Below are 20,631 nucleotides of genomic sequence, written 5' to 3' on the forward strand. Positions count from 1 at the left end.
ATTTTGCCAGTAAATCAGCTTACTACAAATCTTCCTTGTGCAAAAGCTCTCAGCAGGTATCTGGCTGGCCCTGATTAAGCACCAATCACAATTCTTCCCCACACTTCAGTCACCTCAATGGGCAACAGAACAGAAATTAATATTTACTGCAACCAGTCCTATCATCCTAGGGGACAATCACATTCACTGAGTTTTTTTCACTGCAATGCGTAATGAACACCATTTCAAATACCATTTTGATGTTATCAATCCTGGTGAGTTGCCCATCTCTCAATCACTGCCTCAATCAACATCTCCCCTGGCTTAACAAATCATACACAAGCACTCCCAATGAAAATCCCTCATTTTTTAAAAGTTTTTTTTGCAAGCAGGCATCTTAGACCAGAAACCCTATTTGTTGAGGACAAGATGCACTCCATAAAAGCCATATCAGTTTCTGACAGCAGGGTAAAGTACCAGTGAAAGTTGGGCATTCATTGGTAAAAAGTCTCATTCTCTTTGTGTGTGTGTGTGTGTGTGTGTGTGTCTTGCCTGAGAACCTCAGCTACTGTAATAGCAGCTTGATTACAGCTTAAGTTTCTCTGAGTCCCTGCAGATCTCTCAGTTTGCAGAATGATGGCACTGTACACAACAGTGGAGTGGTCTGAAACTTGTGTTTATTTTCGGCCTATAACATAGGCACTGTCTTGATTTTATGAAACAGGTAAACAACCTTATTTCAAATCTTAAATGTGAAGAGTCTCATAACTTCAAGGCCAGCACCTTAATTTAAAAGTATCAACACTTTCACATATCCAGACAATTTCTGAAACAAGAAAGATTAAAGTTGCTATATTACATTGCATATCATATTGGTTATGATAAATATGTACTATCTCAGCCTAGATGCTCCTCCCATCCCTATACCTTATTACATAGTCTTCAGGGTGGTGGAGAACTGGAAGAAAACAAAACAGAATATTGGTTTCACCAATATTACTAAGCATTTTAGAAATCCCTTTTTAAAAGTTCTTATACAAGAAAGACATCAGTGAAGGTCACTGGCATATTAAGTATAAAGAATAGCTAATTAATACTCTCTTTACTGTAATCAAATCCAATCTTGTCAGGCAAATCAGAGGGAAAGTGATCAGTTTAGAAAACATTAAAAGATCTTCATAGATTGAAAATGAATTCAAAATTCGTTTTGGTATCTGAGATGGTTAAAATGACATTCTAATTGCTCACAAATCAAACATCACAAAGCCTAGTGTGTAATTTTAATTTTAATCATTGATGAGCTTCAGGTTAATTATCCTCATGGCATGCATACAGCTTTCAAAATCCCCTGAAATAATCTGATAACCATAAGTAAGAAAACCTAACAATTTTGTAATTAGTCCATAAGCATTAATGTTTACCTTTGCATTTGCCAATTCTGCACAAACAACGTATTCATACTGAAGGCAGCCAAAGTGCCTAAAATATAATCTCTTGCTGGCCTGAAGGAAATGAGGGAGTCAGAAAGAGACTAGAAATTTGGAATGAATGCAAGGTGGTAAATAAGACTAAATTAATGATGCTAGATTAAAACATAAAGTTCCAGAACCCAGGGTGATTTTCCCCAGTGATAGGATAACCTGCTAGGCATGATGAATATATCTGATATGTAAAATAAAATTCACTTTAATTATAAAGAGTGAGGAAAACTCCTTAACATTTTACAGCTTTATAAAAAAGTTTCTAAGCTATATATGCTATTTGAATTTAGTTTTATCTTCACTCCTACAACAGTTCTCATCCCACAAATATAGTCACCGGCTAGAATTATTACACACATTCTAAAAGCAACTCAAATGAATTGCATAAAATATGCAGTTAACAATTTTGGCCAGATGTGGAATAAACCCTGCAACGTATCATCTCAATATTTCCCTACATAAAGTAGATCCCATTTTTTTCTTTTACCTTAAAAGAGCCAGAAGTCACCTTCAAAATGTAACATTATTGCTGTATAAACAATTTTGAAAACCACATTAAAGAATCCATCATAGGTCAAAGCAATATGGTAGGATGTATTTTGGTACAATACTCCCATACAATTTTACAGAAAATTGCTAATCAATTTCTTCTTAATAAGCTACATATAAATCAGAAACTAAGTCAGATACATGTCTTTTATACAATAAAATTTACATTTCATCCTAAAACCAACAATAGCAAAACTATCTAAATTGATATAGCTAATAATATATTATTTGATTTTAAAATTTTTATTTTGTTGCTATTGACTATAACCATGACAATGTTTTTCAGTATATTCTGAGGGAATCACTTTAGTTTGTATAGATAAAAAGTTATTTAGATCCTTATGTACAGTGACACTGAATACGATGCTAAGTGATTTCACTGTCATCAATGTCAGACGAGGTCTTTCTTTTATCAAAGTGACCCATTTAAGAAATTTACGATAAAGTTTTATAAGCCCCAGTAAAAAAGACCACAAAAACAACCATTTAACTTAAACCATAGAATTCATTCCAAAATGACTGCATAACAAGTTCACTCACTATAAAAGTTCCTTCACTATTTAAGGTGATTTTTATTTAGTGTTCACCAACTTCTGTTCCCTACTGCCAGACATTCTGTTTGTAAAATCACCAAAGTCCTCAAGAAATCCCAGAGAGAAAACCTAACATAGTTTTAATGCTAAATTCAAAGCAATACATACCTGCTGGTCTGCTTAGAATATGTGTACATACACATTTTTGGTATTCTTAGTAATTCACAAGATCAGTGACTTTGATCATGTCAAATCCCTTTTTCAGAACTAATGGACAATATGCAGAAAAGAACTTTTATTAGTCGTTCTGCTTTGCTTTCGTCTGCAGTGACTGCTGCCTAAACTCTGCTCTGCTAAATGACCAAACCCACCTACAAGGAGCCTAGCTAATGAAAGGGGGTGCTTTCTGAACAATAGAAGAATTCCTTTGCATTCAGAAAGCAGAGTTCCCATTAGAACCCAAAATCAGAGAGGCCAGTTTTACCTCTGTTTTTTAATTGAGATTGTCCCAGCCCTCTTCTACGGTCCAGTGAGACAGTGTTTGTGAAATGATTAAAAAGAACGTGATCTGATCAAGAGGACAGAATAATGGGAAAGGAATGCTAGGTTAGCCACTCTGCTAAGTGCTGGGAAAGAAGACCAGTGGGCTCCTTAGCCTATTGTTTTTATTCTCATCTGTTCTTTAGCCATGTCATAACACTTTGAGTCGTTATTTACTCCATTTTATGTGGGTTAAAAGTTGTCCACTTACATGATAATTTGGTAACTAGTTAAAAATTTTAAAAAATAGAAAATAGATAAAAATCCTTGAATTATATCAAGTTTCCAAAAGGTCATCACTGTCTCTGCTGTGGCCTTTTCCCCATTCCAAATCCTCTATCAATATGTCATAGTGAGTTAGGCAAAGACAAAAGAGAGGCACAGTGTGAAAACGGCACATATATCTAATCCTGACAAAGCAATGAATAGACCTTCACAAGTATAATTATACTTGTTTATTTGTTGCCACGTACAGAGAACTGATGAAAAAAATCCATCAAAGTGGTATTATGCAGACACCAAGAGCTTCTTTTCTTTGGTTGCTAAAGCCACATTGAGGCTTAAATTCCTTATTGTTAAATTCAGAAGAAAGAAAAAAAAAAGAATTTTGGCTGGACTTCTTTTTTTTTTGCATCAGTTGCTGACAAATCTTTTGTGTACAAGGCTGCATTAGTTCTCACCGCTATCGCTACCTCACTTTTACCCAAGTTGGAATTCATAATTATAAACTACCGTATAGAAGCTTTTAAAAGGGTGTGGTGTGCGAACTCAGAGAAGAGGGTAGGAGAATTGCCTGTTTCTCAGTCTCTCTTTTGATATATCATAACACAGGTAAATACCTGTGTGGAAGTACCAGTTACGTCAGGTACATCTTTGATCTCACTCTTAGGTTGGTGCTAGTGTTTCTCTTTAATTCATCTTACTCTGCTATTTGCTTATTTTAGTATATGTGGAGTATTTCATGAAAGATTGCATAACTTTTTTTCCCACTACAGTATTAAAAACATTAGCAAGAAAGACGGCCAATGCAAGGATGTAAAAGGATAGAAAATATTAAGTAAAAAAGGTTTCGAATCCAACTATTAAGGAGTCATTATGTTCCAATAGACACTAAATCAAATAACTTAAAAAAGCAGATTTTTAGAGGTGGGGGTTGGGTAGCCAAACAAGCTTTTTCACTTGTAAGATAGAAATATATCAAAGTAAATGCAATCTGCATAGTTAATGTTTGTGAGCTTTACAATTTAAAACAGAAAAGCTGTAATTTTTCTTTGCTGGCAATCTGGAAACACTCTGGAGTTAATTACAGCTGATTCGGAGTGAACCACACAAACAAAGACCAGTCTATGTCCAGACAATTATACTGCATTAACCAGCTTAGAGCTTCCTGCTGATGTTTCAGGGCTCTTCTGTTACACCCTCCTACCTTCCCAGCACGAGAGAAAATGCTTCTGCAAGAAGGAATTAATGAAGAGAACTGCAAAAGAATGTGTGACGACCTCTCCTGACACGGCAAAAACTTTCCACCCATGTCACGACAAAGGGGAGAAGGTAATTAAGTTTGAATAGAAGGATGTAACCAAATATATTCAGCATTTAAAACAGGCACATTTTTTAAATAGAGAAAGTTTACAAAGACAAGTATGAGTATGTGAGTCAACTAAGTCGTTTTTCCCTGTTTTCCTCTCGTTTTTCTCATTAGTGTTAGCTAGTCAATGAAGATTTGTTTTCTCTGTAAATGGGACCCTGTGATTAATAGTCGTCTTCTCCCTCTCTCATTCTTTTCTTTCTCTTCCTCTCTTCCCACCCTCATTTTCCCTCCTTCTCTCTCACATCACTAAATCTTCATAGACTGTATATAACAATTACATAGCATTAAACATATGTGATGGAGAACTAAAGAGAAAAGGTGCACTTTACCAATGAGTCCAATAGTTCTAAATTTGAATAGTTGTGGGAAATAGGAATTTTACTCAGTTTTCTTCAAAACTTTAATCAAACTCCAGCTACTTTCCTTAGAGAGGAATCAATAATCTCTCCTTAACAAAATTACACTATTATATGACTCATTTTATTTGTTTGCTTCAGGAAAATTTTATAATCAGTGTGCAAGATGGACCCAATAATTTAGCTACCCTCTGTAAACAAACTTCGGTACTTGCAACCAATCTAGTTGATTTCTAATTTTCTTATTCATTCTAATTGAAAATGAATAGTTTGCATTGGTGTGAGACAAGGACATGAACTGTAATTATGTTCAGTGCCTCTTTCTGATTCTTTCTTTGATACTGTTTTGCTAGTATTCCAGCTGACATTAAGGCTTTGTAGTGATTGCTTCATTAAAGGTTAAGGATGTCCTAATCAGCTAAAGTATTACTAGAAAGCTGTTGTTTGCCAATACTGAGAATATACTGACTTTTTTTTCCTGTCTTTATTGAACAAAAAGGTACTTCCAAATGCCAGTGACCCAGTCATACTTCAGCATTAATCATCTTCTTTTTGGCTCATCTATGCAAAGTAGGATTAGAATTAAATGACTATATGATCCTTTTAATTTTTCTTCCCTAAATAAATATTAATCCATAAATCAATCAGGTACTTTAATAAAATGCATACAAATATACACTGAAGTTATGAAAAGATTGTCTAGATTATACTTACATTTACAGGGATCTCAATAATGGACAGAATTATTTTCCTTTCACAGACTCCCTCCCTCAATTTCCACCATATCTGAAAGTTCAAGTAAATTACACTGCTAAACATGAAGCTTTAACACAGAACACTTTAGTTCTCCTTGGAAAAACATGAACTGCTTCAATCACTTTTGGAATTTATAAATCACAGTTACCATGTTTTTCATATGTTATATTGTTCTTCTTTAAGATGTAACTGACTAATCTCTCTGGCATATGCATAATCTAAGAGTGCATAGTTGATAATCTTTTAAGTTATGACATAAGTACATTTTAAAAATTTATCTTAATTAGTTTTATTAAGTTATATATAACTGTAGACTATTTGGCTTCAAAAAAAGATATACCAGACTAGTAAAAACCAGTGCACATACAATTTATTTCATATGCAAAGACATATGAAAGGCAATGCAAAGACAGTATATGTTAACGTGCATCTGTATTTTTTTCTCCTTTGTCTATTCATATATGAAATTGATTATTGAACTACTGACAACCAAATATTTCAAAGAAAAAACAATTGTATAATTATTTCTATTTCACAATCCCTACCAATATGATCTCATAACCAATATAACAGTAAGTATAATAGCGTAGGCACATTTTTTTTTAAAAAAAACGTCATTTCTTGCAGGCTAAACCTACCATAATTATCTTCATAAAATCAATCACAGGTCAAGTATTCCAGCAAACATTCCTATTTCTTGAGCAATGATTTCAATAATTTTACATGATTTCAAATAGTTTCACTGAAGAAAGTTATAGGCATAAATTCTTTAAATCACTACCAAGTACATCTTACTATGTAATACTCTTAGAATCTACCAAATACAAGTGCCTTTTTACATCCCATGTAAATATTTTAAATAACTTTATATTAAAAAACCACATTAGGACTAGTATAATAGAGAACATAAGTAGAATGCCAACTTTTCTTCTGGATGAAATATTGTCAAATTTATCTTTGATCTCTGAGATTAGTTGTTATTTTATTGCTATTATGAAGAGGCTTTTGTTTGGGGATTTTTATTTAGGTTTTTTTTTTTTTTTTTTTTTTTTTTTTTGGCCTTAAAGTTAATTTGACTGCTGCCCATCAGTGAAGTGAGCAATTCAGTAATTAGCTTTTGTATTTTAAATGTATGAACTTTAATTAGATTTCATTATAAACAAACAACCGTCAACCATAATTATAAGCTCCTTGGTTTACCCACATATTATCCCTTTTCAAACAAACTTGATGTCAGACAAATTAAAATCAAGCAGCCAGCAATTTTGAGTTGAATTTTACATGATCTGCTGGTAACCTGATTACTTTAACTTCAATATCATTACAGGAAAAGTATCTCAGGAAAAATAATTACAAGAATTCCAACAGGAGACAAGCTTAATTGTATTGATTCAAAAGATGCATGTTCAGAGGAACCATGTTGAAGAAATAATGTTATCTCAAATCTACAGTTTCTATTAAAATGAAATTGTCCAGCATGAAAGAAGCAATTTAAGATTAGTGTCTACAAAACTAGAGATACTAAACTAACTAACTAATTATCTGGGCCCAATTATGTTATACTTTAAGTAGCAAAATATCAGTGTGGAGAAACTACAAGTCATGAGGTTTGCAGGTTTATTTACTGACTGGTGTATCTATTAGGACCAAGAACAAGTGGAGCTGTCAGGACATAATGAAGGTAAATGATTAGTTAGCACCAAGCTTGAACTCTTCTTCAATGCAATAAGAGTTAATTAAAGTTTACCACCAAACATCAACCAAAGCAGGATGTTGATCAGGTTTCAGCATTAAGTGCAAACAGACAATAGTTGGCAGCAATTAGTGCAGCTATCAAATGACATGCAATGATAATTATACATTTAAAACAGTTAAAGAGCTGGGGGAAAAAACTAATCAGCCTCTTTGACGACAAATACTCAAAGGGCAGGAAACAGGTATCAGATTATTTCACTTTAACACTGTAAATCAATAGAATTAAACAAGAAAAGGTTGTGTGGGTACATTATCTGAAAGAGAACAGTTAACTGGACCTAAAATGAAATAAATCTGCTAGTATTGGTCTATCAAAGATAAGAACTTCTGCAGCTAAAGAAAATAACTTGCTTTTCAATTAAAGTTTCAGAATGAAGTCTCTGTAAAGAAAGTTTAGCTTCTTGGTTTTCTGTAAATTCAGCAATGCAACAAGTATTTCATCATAATTATTGTTATTTAAATTAAGTGTTAACTTCCATTCTACCATAATGTCAAAAGTACTTTATGCCCGAATGTTATCTTTGTGTATTCCAATATTATCTTTCTGAAAACTTTTCAAATGGATGTTAAGATTGAAATTCTTTTAATGCAGCTAAATTTAAAACAGAGGCCACATATACATATTTAGTGGTATATTACGCAGGTCTTCCTTGACACCATTCAAACCTATGACTTCAGTCTTGAAATTGATGAACCTGTATACAACATATCCCTAAAAGAATTTTATTAATCACCTTATTCTTTTCCATAGTTTCTGGCCTGTAGCCTGGAGAATGTCTCCAGAAATGTGCCCATCCTCATGACCCCCACCTCCCCATTTTCCCAACTAATTCTGTTGTGCTAAGGATTTGTACACAGTGATGGCTAATCCCAATATTTCCCTGGAGCTAAAACTAAGCCATGGCCGACTCCCAGCACAAAAATGTCTCTCTCCAAAAGCCCTTTCGCCCCCTTCAGCACTCATACACTCATTGGTCCTGACATTTTCACTTCAGCCATGACAAATGAGCTGATGACTCTGATGTGATTGCACGGGAGGATGGCTTTATCTAAAGATATATCATTAACTCTCATCGCCATCTCCTAATATGGCTCTTCTGGGTTCATGTAATGTGTTGCGAAAATTGGAGGAAAAATTTTTGTAAATATAGGCACTGTAAGTAACAAGAGATCAACTTCATCGAAAGAAGACAAGGGAAGCCTGAGTGGACAGGATGGTTGGGGTGGGCGCGGAGGGTGAGGGCGGAGGGTGGGGGGGCAGGCTCAGGAGGAGGGGGAAAAAAAAAAGACTAACATTAACTAAATGATGCTCTGGGGATTTAAGTAACTCTACTCAACCTCTGCCCCAGTGCAAACCAGCCAGCTGACTGTCTCTCACAGGTCCCTTCCGTTCAACATGGGCAGCTGGACCAGAGCATAATTTGTGAAGTGGCACAAATGAAGTTTCTCAGATAAATATGGTTTACCAATTGGCAGGCCAACCAATTTCTTTGTTTTTAATCACAGGGTAGTATCTATTTTATTCTCAAACCCTTAATTTCTTATATTACTAAATCTCTTTAAATTCACTTTAGTCGGGGAAGGGATTATCAAAAACAATTCCACTTTGAGATCATTGTATTCTTCAATTAGAAAGAGGCAATAGTTTCCTTCCAAACTATTATTAAATGTGAAACTTTTAAGCTCTCTGAAAAGGAGAGCCTTTCCATTTAGCATAAGCACGGCAACCTTTAGGTTACGTTAGAACCCAAGTTCCAGTCACATAGTTCTTGTTACGTACACAATAGAGTTTACAGAGAAGATACTTGTTATAACCTCTTCTCTCAATTCATCTGAGGAGACACAGCCAATCAGAGTCAACTCTAGCATAACAGACTTCTAGAAAAGAGGTCAGGCTTTGAGGTAAAGTGCTATTCAGTCTTGGACCATGCAAGGAGCTCTTTATTCCTGTTCTTATTGGCATCAGACCGCCTTAGTAGAGTAAGAACAAAGCCAAGTGCTCGTGTGAGGTTTATGAATAAATCAGAGGTGAGCCACTTTAAGTGCTGCCCATGATTTCCTTGTTGACAGTGAGCACTTAAACAGGCTTCTATGACCAGCAACTTCTGGCAAACCATAATGATTCCTAATCTGCACCCTGCTTCATTTCAAGAACTAAATGACCCACCCTATTTTTCCTGCAAGCTTTCACCTTTCAGACAATTTTGGTCCTACCTCTAACAGTTTACCTTTACAATCCCAGAGCAGCCAGCACAGGAATTGTAACAACTAAAAACTTCCTTTGCTTGGAAAAATCTCACAAATAAAAATAATCTCCAGCATAAGCATAACAAATTATTCTCATATTAATATTATATAATTTTTGGATAGGGAGAAGCTAAGCCAAATAAACCGAAGAGGACACACACATGCACACACACACACTCAATTTCTTCAGCTGTACTCTGTAGTTATGTGATGTTTCCCAGGAATTTCCATGATCTTCAGTTTCCATATTGGTTAAACAAGGGAACTGTGCTGTATCCCTTCTGACTGAAACAATCTATGGTTCTAATATAAAAACCCATTTAGATTTCTCTGTAAGATGGTTTGCTCTGTGGAATTTCCCAAGACAAGTCCAGTTGTTTTTAAGGTGATTTTTTTTTCAGTACCTAGATATCAGGAGGAAAGGCAGATTCCAGTAGTATAGTAAACTGAAGTTTTCTATTTATGTTTTTAATTATCATTCATTTATCCATTCATTCATTCAACAGGTATTTACTGAGCACCAAATATTTGTCAATAGTATATCCATCACTGTGTATATATAGTGTTTAAACAAAAGTGGGTGCTACCCTCATGGAGGCTGCAGTTTTATTTGAGGAGACACTTAAACAAGCATCATGAAAAATGTTAAGATGCTAATTGCTTTCTCTACATGAATTATATCCTTATATTGATTAATATTAAAAAATGCTTTGTCTTAAATAAATGTGCTTCAAATGAAATGTCAAGTCCAGGGCCTCTTATAAATATGACTAGAATATAAGCTATGCATATACTTTTATTTTTAAGAAGTGTTATCAACCAAACATATATAAATATTAAACAATAATCAAACACAAAATTAGAAAATTATAATCCAAATGCACTTATATTTCCCATAAAATTATAAACAATAATTTTAAAGGTGTATCTTATATGTATCACAATAAAAAATGTATAAAAAATAAACAGATTAAAAAAACAGAACTTTAGTTTCCAGGTGGTTCAAAAAATTGTACTTATATATATTAACTCATCATGAATTTACCATCTTTGAACTTGGATAGTCTTCCAGAATAATGCATTATTATAAAACAGTAAAGGACTGTGATTCCCCAAAAGATAAACCAGGTGGAGACCCACAAATTGGCTATAAAATAACCTAAGTAAATTTAAGGGTTCATAATATTATTGGATTATTAATAGCTGGATCTCTTCTCTAGGTTGGTATAAATTTTGGTCAACAGGATACCATGTAATAGTATCCATTCCCCTTTCTTGGCATACGAAAATATCACCAATATCAAGCATATAATATCATTAATAGCAAGTACATAATCCAGTGTCAGAAAATCCTCTAATTCAGTGGCTTTCAAGCGAAGGCTTTCAACTTCAAGACTGAAATAAACATTACGGTCATTTCTATTATTGTATTTAATGGAGGGTCTGGAATCTTGAGTTCATGTGGATAGACCAAGGTCTGAATTATTGAAAAGCTGTTTCTGTCTTAATTTGCTTCTTTAAAAAAAAATGAAGATTCAGAAATGCATTAAATACCGAGAAGCCCCTCAGGACCAAACCAACTTGTAGTGATGGAGTGGCAGATAAAGATGTGGAGGAGCATCCACCTGTCAACCTAGATGCCATTTGGGTACCTGTCAGTGAGAAAATATGAAAAGAAGGATACCACTTCTTTCCTCCACCTCTTAGACATATCCATTGCCAAATTCATATATTTTTCTTGTAGGAGAGAGGGAAAACTCTACTCAAAATATCTATGTAGACTTGCTTTATCAAATGCTCTTTAGTTGCTCATTACTTTAAAACAATTATTAGGAAAAAACAAAAAGGGAACTTTTGGATCAGTTGTCAGGTCCTGCCACAAGTGCTTATTTTAACATTCACAACACTTTAGTCTTATGTAATCTCTATAGCAACCCTGATATACAGATGAGAAAACTGAGGCTCAGGAAGATTAAGTAATTTGGACAAGGGCACCCACAACAGAAATGTAATCCAGGTGACTTATAGGTTGAATAAAATTCCTATTAAGCATTGGGTTGCCAACAAATGTAGTAGATGTTAAAATATCTAAAATGTAAGTTTAAATAAAGTGATTTAAAAAGAAAAAGGAAACCAAAGTAAGCAGAATCAAAAAATGTCTGGTCTTATATTATGCTGCCTCCAAAACATCACAGCCTTGACTTCATATCCTTTCTTTACACGGAAGTGAAGCCTTGTTCTTGTTCACACCATGTTTGTGATTGTGATAAATACATTTTAAGTCACTGAAATCATCAGTATTTTATGAATCGTAGGCTCTTCTTGTCCATTTGGAGCACCTCGTGTAACCTCCTGCTTAACACGAAAATATGTTTAACAGTCACAATAACAAGAGGCCATCCAGATTCTACTTGTCTCCTTTCGATAACAGAGAGCTCACTCTCTCAGACAAGACAGGTTATCATGCACATTTTCCTTTCCTCCTCTTCACCATCTCCACAACCTTCATATTCATTCATTCAACAAACATTTTTCAAATAGCCAATACAGTTGAGTGACCACTGGTCCTAGAGCTTGAATATGTCAATTCTTGTCTTGACATTTTTCCTACCTTGCTGGGTAATCAAAGATAACTTATCTTTAATTCAATAGCCCATAATTTAAAATTAGTTAGTTGAACTGAACGATGGTAAGGCCACTTCCCAGACTCTGGCATTTTGGTAATTTCTAATTGCCTTACCTCCCTAGCTGCTCTTTTCTGATGAGATTATATTGGCCAATTCTTAGAAGATGAAAGTTTAGCCTATGAAGGGAAAACTTCACAAGCTACCACTAGGAATGCATCTAAAGAGGAAAGAAAGGCCTAACATGGAAAGAGGGTAGGGGTGTGTGTGTGTGTGTGTGTGTGTGTCTGTTTGTCTGTATATACTCTAGTGAACAGGAATGTAAGAGTGTTAGGGATGATGAAACACAGTTGTATCCAGTAAACCAAAATAGAAGATTAATTCTAATTTTCAATTAGTGGGCTCAGGAAATCTTAAGTATTAATTGCATTGTTCCAAAATTTATGGTATTTTAAAAACTACTAATCACTGTATTTTTGAAAATCCACATTAGCAAACTATTTCAGGTTTAATGAAAATACCATGGGAAATGTAAGAATAATTGGTCTTTTTCAACCTATTATTCCAAGCAGACAAACTTTAAGATTCTTCAAAAACTTCCCTCTTAAGAAGTTATGTTTCATTTTGTTTTTAACAATGTAACCAGGTGGCATACACTAGCTCGTATGTTTTTGTATTTTAACATTGTTAGAGCTATGGATTTCCTTTCTTCTTTACAGTGAAGGAAAAGAATTTTATGGACAGTTATAAAATGCATATTTTAACCCAAAAGTCAATTTTCCCTGGTTAAAATGATTTAGACTTGAGTAAATATTTGCAGAATGATTTCTTTTTTATAGCTAGAACACAATGAAACCTATAAATGTTGTCTTTAGAGGTATGTCCTATAGTGCATGCCATTCAGTAATTATCATCTGAGCACTGTTGTGTCCTCAAGTCAGACAAACATTAGAAATGATCTATTATCTGAATTATGATGCTGGTGTGTGAACTCCTGACCTGAATGACCAAAACACCTACTCACAACTTTTCTTGGACCATCAGGACAATATGATGTATTAACTAAGTCAGTCTGCCCAAATTCTTAAATTGTATTTGTTTATTTTATCCAGTCTCTAGAATGTTAAGGTGGTTAATTATATTAGAGATAAGCTGCCTACTAAATATGGCTTTAGTGCCAAAATCATTTTTAAGTCGAGTGCATAAACTCAAATATGCCTTAAAGTGGCAAATATTTTATTCTATTCACAAACCTTTAAAAGAAAAGGAAACTAGAGAGCAGCCATTCTTGAACTGAGGATTGTATGTCAAATGTGAAACCATATCAAACTTTCAAGGCAACTTGTGAACCTCTGAAACTAGGGAATTAACAGAACATCAAGTCCAGCAAGATCACAAGGGGCACAATCCTTATGCAAGAAAATAATGCCACTGAGCCCTCATTAAAAGCCCATTTCGTCTTTAGCCATCAAAGACTGTGAGTGCACTAAGATCTTGGTTATATCATCAGGGATAACTAAAACAAGTGCCAAGAGAAATTGTGCACTTTTAGTTCTCACATGTGTCCATCTGTTCACATATAAACATATATTCTGCTTTCTGTCTAATTTCTAAAATCTTGATATCAGAATACCCTGGGCTTTTGCCCATTTCATAAGAATGCAGACATCACATAAGCTACTATTAACCCATGTGTGATCCACTTCCATGGTGGCTGGAAAACTGCCAGTTACAACACATGGTGCCTTGTTAACAATGTCTTAAAATATAAATGAATTTATTTTTTAAATTAACACATTTTCTTATGGAAATACCTTAATAAGCCCTTCTGCATGTAAAAGAATAGCCTCCATGTGGATTTTTTTGTTCTTTTAAGACTTTTTTCAAGCATATCATAAAGTTAACCATAAAAGTTTCTGAAGCAATCCAGAATTTCTTGACAAATTTTAAAAAGGACTCTAGTAAAAAATTTGGGGGACTGTATAACATAGATCAAACAGTTTTCCTTTACAATATGCTGTACTCAAGAGTCAACCCTTACACTTTATGTAAAAATACTTGTGATTTCCCAAGTTTCCATCTAACCATCTTAATAGTACCTCAACAACAAAACTGCTAAAGTGATGAGGCAAATGGAAGTTCTAAAATCTAGCAACAAACAAGTTGGATTAATATCTGATGAAATCTTTTAGTCCTGTTCTGAGGCAGCCATGATCATTAGTGGTGACTTCAAACGCGAAAGAGCTTGTTTAAAATGTATACATATAAATAATTATCTGCACTGTATTTGATTTACATATGTACAAAAGAACCAATTCCCACCTTTGAAAGAGTCTTAACACTTTTGGTATTTTAACTGTCCTAATGATGGTTGAAGAAACATCATTAAGAGTGTTGATCACATTGTCAACTGATAATCAGTTACATCCCTAACTAGTGACAGGGGACCCTAATACAAATGTCTCCAAGAGTGAACTTACAATACCTAGACACTTTTAAAGACTTATCTCTAAATAAAATACACAATACACCTACAAAGCAACATGAAGACTGCATTCAGAACTTCATGAATTAAATCTTAAGAAAATACATCTGTACCCTCTTCTCTCCCTTCCCAGCTACAAAAGCTGATAGGCCACTTAAAACACTTAACATTGCCAAAAGTCAGATTACACAACTCTTTCCCAAGTGAAGTGTTTCACCAATCGAGATAGTTATTTATAGCCGATGGGGTAAAAAACAGGCACTTTATATTCCATCATTAACTGAATTAAATATCCACACCATACTATTGGCTCTTCTAAAATAATTGTTTTTGCCAGCAAAGTGCTGGGAATTCCTCATACCCAATAGTCAATATTTGGCTAGCCTGGCATGTTTCTGAAACTCTTCTATATACAAACCTCTGTTGATCATCTTCTAGCTGCACTATTGTCATACACATTACATCCCAATGATGATGAAAACACAGCATCTTATAAAGTTGCTGAAATCTGAGCCCCTGCTTGTTTTCTCAAGTCTTGGACAAACATAACTTTAGAGAGAGTGGAGCACAGACATAAAGAAAGAGAAGCCTGCATTTTCATCTTCCTTTCATCTTAGTCATTCAGTCAGCCATTCAGGACCCTATTCAACAGAGCTTTTCATTATGCAAAAAAATGCAAATCCTTTTCCGATGCTTTCACACTTGTATAAACCCCCATTCCTTCAACTGAAAAGCAATTATATCAGTTTACCTTTCTGTCAAAAACAGGATTAATATTCCAATAACAGAATCTCCTTTCTTTTCCTATCTTTTTGCTTTAGGAAACTAGAGATTATTAGTAGAGGCATTCTTAGAACAAGAATCTATTATTTTAAATATGATTATGTTAACCAATGGGTGGACAAGGGAGAAGAAGAAGAAGAAAAAGTCCTTCAGTTACCGCAGAAACTCTTTTCTGTGACAGAAGTGACCTTCCTTTTACAGATGCCCAAAAAGAATGAGACTCACTCTGGTCTATTAATCAGAAACAAATTATGAAAGAATGTAGCTGGACTGGTTGACACTATCCCGTCTTGGGAGACTCAGTAACAGCCTAGTAACAATGTCCTCTTCATGGGTAATGAACAGCCATGACAAATGGGGCAGAGAAACTATTTATTTGCATATGCAAATTCTCACACAAGGGAAACATGTACAAACAAGTGTCATTGTAAGGTGGATTAGGCAAACAACGCTTTCTTTTTAGGACATTCTGCAGCCCAGAACATTAGTCAGCACAATTAAACCAGTCTCCATGGAGACTAATGAAATTTCACCACGGTATGAGTTAAATTAGATAGCTAGTTATGTGTTTCCACAATCCAACTTGAAATCCATTATTGTTTCAGAACAATACTGCAATTGTGCCTAGCTGATCTTTGCCAGCTCAACAAGCTCCTAAGTTGACAATTTGCATATGTTAATATAATTAAGCACTAATTACATGAAACTTGTACATATTCACATGCACTTTCCCTGGGCGCTTCTCAGTTTGAACCTTGGCCAAGTCTTTAACCCTTAGAGTGGTCTTAGAAGGGGGGGGAACCCTCTCCCTGTGGGTACAGCCCTTAGGCAGACACAGAAAGGCTCCTCATTTATAAACACAAAGCTTAACCTGGCTTCTCATATTTCTAGCAACAATGACAGAACATATTTTGTGAGAGTGCTAGAGACCAGGGATAAGGAAAATGAAGAGAGGGGGATGGATTAGTCTTTAAAGACTCATAACGAGTATCTTCTCAAAGGAAGGCAGGAACATTCATTTCAAGAAAATGTTAAGAAAGAATTTGTTCTCATTGACATTGTCGAACATTGGGAGATGAACGTGGTTTGACAACAGCAAAAATAGCAAGTAGGAAAGGGAAAAGGAGTCAGCAGCACCTAATGAGCTTTACATAAATATATGCAGAGGCAATTAAGCAATGTTAATTACTATGACAGCAGTTAATTGAATATAATTAGATATTTTAAGCCACTGAATAAAGCATAGTTAAGATTAATTTTATTGAGATTAATTGTAAATAAGGATAGATTAACGCTGTGTTTTGACAGGCATAAAAAGTAGTTCTGCAAATTAAGCAGAAGCATGGCCACCAGTCCAAAAATCATATATTATTTTAATGTCACACCTCAGAATCATCTCCTCAATAAACATGACTTTTCAAACCCAAACAGACAGGAATCTTGAAGAAAAACAAACAGCTTGCAGAGATTAAAGAGCCTTTTGTCCTTTTTCATGTGCATTTCTTTTAACAGACTAAATTAAGCGAGTCTGGTGTACGTTTTTTAGGAAGGAACATTTCACACTGAATGGAAAAAATGTTCTATCACATATGAAATTCGTGCAGCTGTGCGGAACTCGGTCCAGAGGGTTTAGACTATAAAACACCACCAAATGATAGACAGTAGGCCCTCCCAAGATTATGTGATAAAGTCACAATCTTTTATTTTGACCTCCCTCCAAATTTCTGCTTTGTATTCTTTCCAGTTAAGTCACATATTTTCTTTCATAATTTTCTTTCTCTAAGAGGATAAAAAGAAACATTGCACCTACTAAGTGCTAGAAACAAAATGTAAAAGGAATTGAAGAAGGTTTCATTTAACATAGATCAGCTAAGTCATTCAGCCACAAAATGCAATGATAGCTATCACAGCAATGTATGCAAATGACACCTCTGGGTTATTACTCTCATAAACAACGGTTTCTGAAAATATTTCTTAGGAAAGTATTGCTAATTGAAAAACCCTCTGCCCCAATAGTTTCACACCAAGCTAATTCATGCATACTCTTTAAGAAAATTAACACAGTCCTCAAGAAAGCTGAACAAATCATTAATAAGAAAGGAGCTTCAATTGATTTTGAAATAAATCAATAGGTGATTAACATAATATTTTTAAAGCAGCAGAATGTACATATATATTACATAAACGTATGTATTATATTTTCAATACCTTTTAGTTCTTAATCGAACAAGGGCTTTACACTATTGAGCCTGGGTCTACACTGCCTCACAACTTCTTTAGGATGTCTTTAGTCTTTATAACGAAAATCCTAAAATGGTCTATGAAACAAGACTACGACAAGCCATTCTGCAGTGAAAGATTTTAAATCATCCAGCCTCTTCTAATAGACTTGAGACTTATTGAGGTAGAAACCATAAAAAATGAAGAAGGGAAATTTAATCCCTGAAATATTGATTTGCACATTAATATCATATAGGCAGAGGGCAATTTGGCTTCGTGGAAATGACACATTGTCGACCCTTGGTGAAGTCAGAGCCAATCTAACTGCTGAACATGTCTGAATCTCAAGAGTTATTAAGGGCTTCCCTTCTTGCCTTTATGACTTTTCTTCAGCCTACCAATGCAATCTTAAATGTATTATCTTTAAGAAATAATTGTAAAACCTCAGGGGTTTTCCAGTTAATGGAAGGGAGGCCAAACCACATCAGATTCTGAAATGCAACATTAAACCCTTGCAATCAACAAAACCACCTCAATTCTCATCCATCCAGTGCAGGATCTAATATTGTTATTAGAGATAATCAAATTTCATTGTGTAAATTTAGGCTCATGGTCAGAATGGAAGCAGTAAATTCTGCAATATTAAACGGTGATTTTCTCAGCCTCCTTTATGTTTTCCTTTGCTGGTGAAGCATCTTTTAAAATAATCCAACTAGCTCAAAATTAATGAACAGATTTGGGCTCATTTGCTAAAAACTGCAAAATATTACAAAAGCGCTGAACATGTTTGCCTCATCTTTAACTTTAAGTGGCAACTTTCACTTCATAGAACCAGAGTCCACTATCCCTGTCTAACCCCACAGTTGGTGCTATTGCTTTGACTTACACAGCTGGTTTACCTGACCTTTCTTTGTTCCTTGGGTACATTTCACTTTTCAGATTTATGATATTTCCCCCATATTTCATTGACCCTATCTTCATTGCCATAAACATGAAAACACTTGAATATGAGTTTACTTTTTTAAAAATCCAAAATCAGCCAGCAACTGAATAAAAACCCTGTGATGCTCTCCCTAGCTTATGCCATAAATATTAAAACCATTTAAAAAAATAACTGTATAAACCTTATGATCCCCACACTGAAGCCAGGTGCAAGAGGTTAAAACAGCTGGCTGGCCATCTTTTATTTTTGTGTGCCTTCCTGCTGATTGAAACCACAAACCTTGAAAACTATCAAATATTCCCTTAAGGATATTTTTTTTAAGATGAGGAAGGAAAAAAGAAAACCTCCATTCTCTTCAATATGCTCCTCAGTGGAAAAGGAAAACTCCGAAACACAGTCAGTCACAGAGGTAGTGAAATAATTCTGAATATCTCCTTTCTGTTTTATTTAAACCATCATTTTCGGCAATTTCTATACACAATTGTTTGTATTCTTCAGTTAGTAAAGAAGAAACAGAAAAAAAAAAAAAAAAAAAAAAAAAAAAACAGAAAGAAAGTCTGAGCTTGCTCTGTCAGTTTTGCCAGTAAATACAAAGTAAAACAAGTGTTGATGGCACCGAGAGTGTTACATACCCGGGCTGTGTTTTTGCATTGCTCTCAATGGAAGCGATCGATGCCCGTGTCACTGTCGCGTCCCAATCGCAGCCAAGTCTCAGCCTTAATCTAAGCAACACCCGAAAAGGCAGCGGCAGCCGCAGCCTCTCTCTCACTCTTCCATCCATCCACCCAACTAAAAATATAATACTACATATGAGCTTTAACCACTCCACGTTTATAGGGATCAAGCCACTGAAAATCCAGGAGAACACAATAAAAAAAAAAAAAAAAAAAAAAAAAAAAAAAAAACCCTCCTCTGTCTCTTGTCTCTTCTCTCTCTCCCTCTCTCTCTCTCTCCCTCTCTCCCCCACTCTCTCTCTTCCTCTCTCCTCTCTGTCTCTCCTTTTGCCATCTACATGATCCTTGATTAAACATGGAACAGAGTTAATAAAAAGGGTGGGGGGGAGGACTCAAGGAGAGGAAATGCAACTGTCAGAAATCAGGACGGCCAGATTTCCTGGTGAACCTGCCTCTGTCTGAGACAGTGTCAATCCACCATCTTCTGCCAGTGAACTTGTCTTTGGGTTTTTGTGTGTGTGTGTTTGGGGGGGGGGGGAATGTTGTTGTTGTGTGTATATGTGTGTGTGCTTTTTTTGGAAGGGGGGAGGGGAAAGACAAGGTGGGGGCCGGAGGTGGGGGGGAGGGTAGGGAGAATGTGTGTCTATGAGTGTGTGTTGAGTGTGAGTGTGTCTCTGTGTGTGTAGGGGTCGAGGTGGGGGGGTCCGTGTTTGCGATCTGAACCTTTGGTACCTACAAGGAGGGTGTCTCACCGAACGGTAGCTAAAACCTCACCAGAACCGCGCGGAAGTGAGAAGTCGCGGTCAAAGGCGCCCGCAGAAGCCTCCTCTCTGGGCCGGACCCCAGCCTGAGCGGCCGAAAGGAGCCCCCCGCCCGGATCACAGGTAACAAAAGAAATAGAAACCAGTGCACTGTCTTCTGGGGGAAGGGGGTTAGGATAGGGAACCTTCTGTAACTTGGACATTGGCAGAGAAACTTTATACAATTTCATGAGAAAATTTATTTTTTTTCTGATAGAAAAGAGCAGAGAGAAGGGGGTTGGGAGTGGATAGAAGTAGCAGGAAGGAGAGACCCGGTGCATTCCAGCCACTTTTCCCTTAGCTGCTCCCAGCCAG

At 35.4% G+C, this 20,631-nt stretch overlaps 1 protein-coding gene across 3 annotated transcripts in view; it reads right to left on the reverse strand.

Annotated features, from left to right (window-relative positions):
* Nucleotides 1-20,631, reverse strand: part of ZFHX4 (zinc finger homeobox 4) — a 187,904-nt gene that overhangs the window by 165,682 nt on the left and 1,591 nt on the right. The window contains exon 1 of one of the 3 annotated variants that reach the window (XM_050802397.1): nucleotides 19,475-19,999. The exons of the other annotated variants lie outside the window; for them this stretch is intronic. The gene's annotated coding sequence lies outside the window, so the exon portion shown is untranslated. Of the gene's footprint in view, nucleotides 1-19,474; nucleotides 20,000-20,631 lie in introns of those variants that run through there. 3 annotated transcript variants of the gene reach the window in all.

Source organism: Macaca thibetana, chromosome 8, assembly GCF_024542745.1.
Source record: "Macaca thibetana thibetana isolate TM-01 chromosome 8, ASM2454274v1, whole genome shotgun sequence".
In the NCBI taxonomy this organism is placed as follows: domain Eukaryota; kingdom Metazoa; phylum Chordata; class Mammalia; order Primates; family Cercopithecidae; genus Macaca; species Macaca thibetana.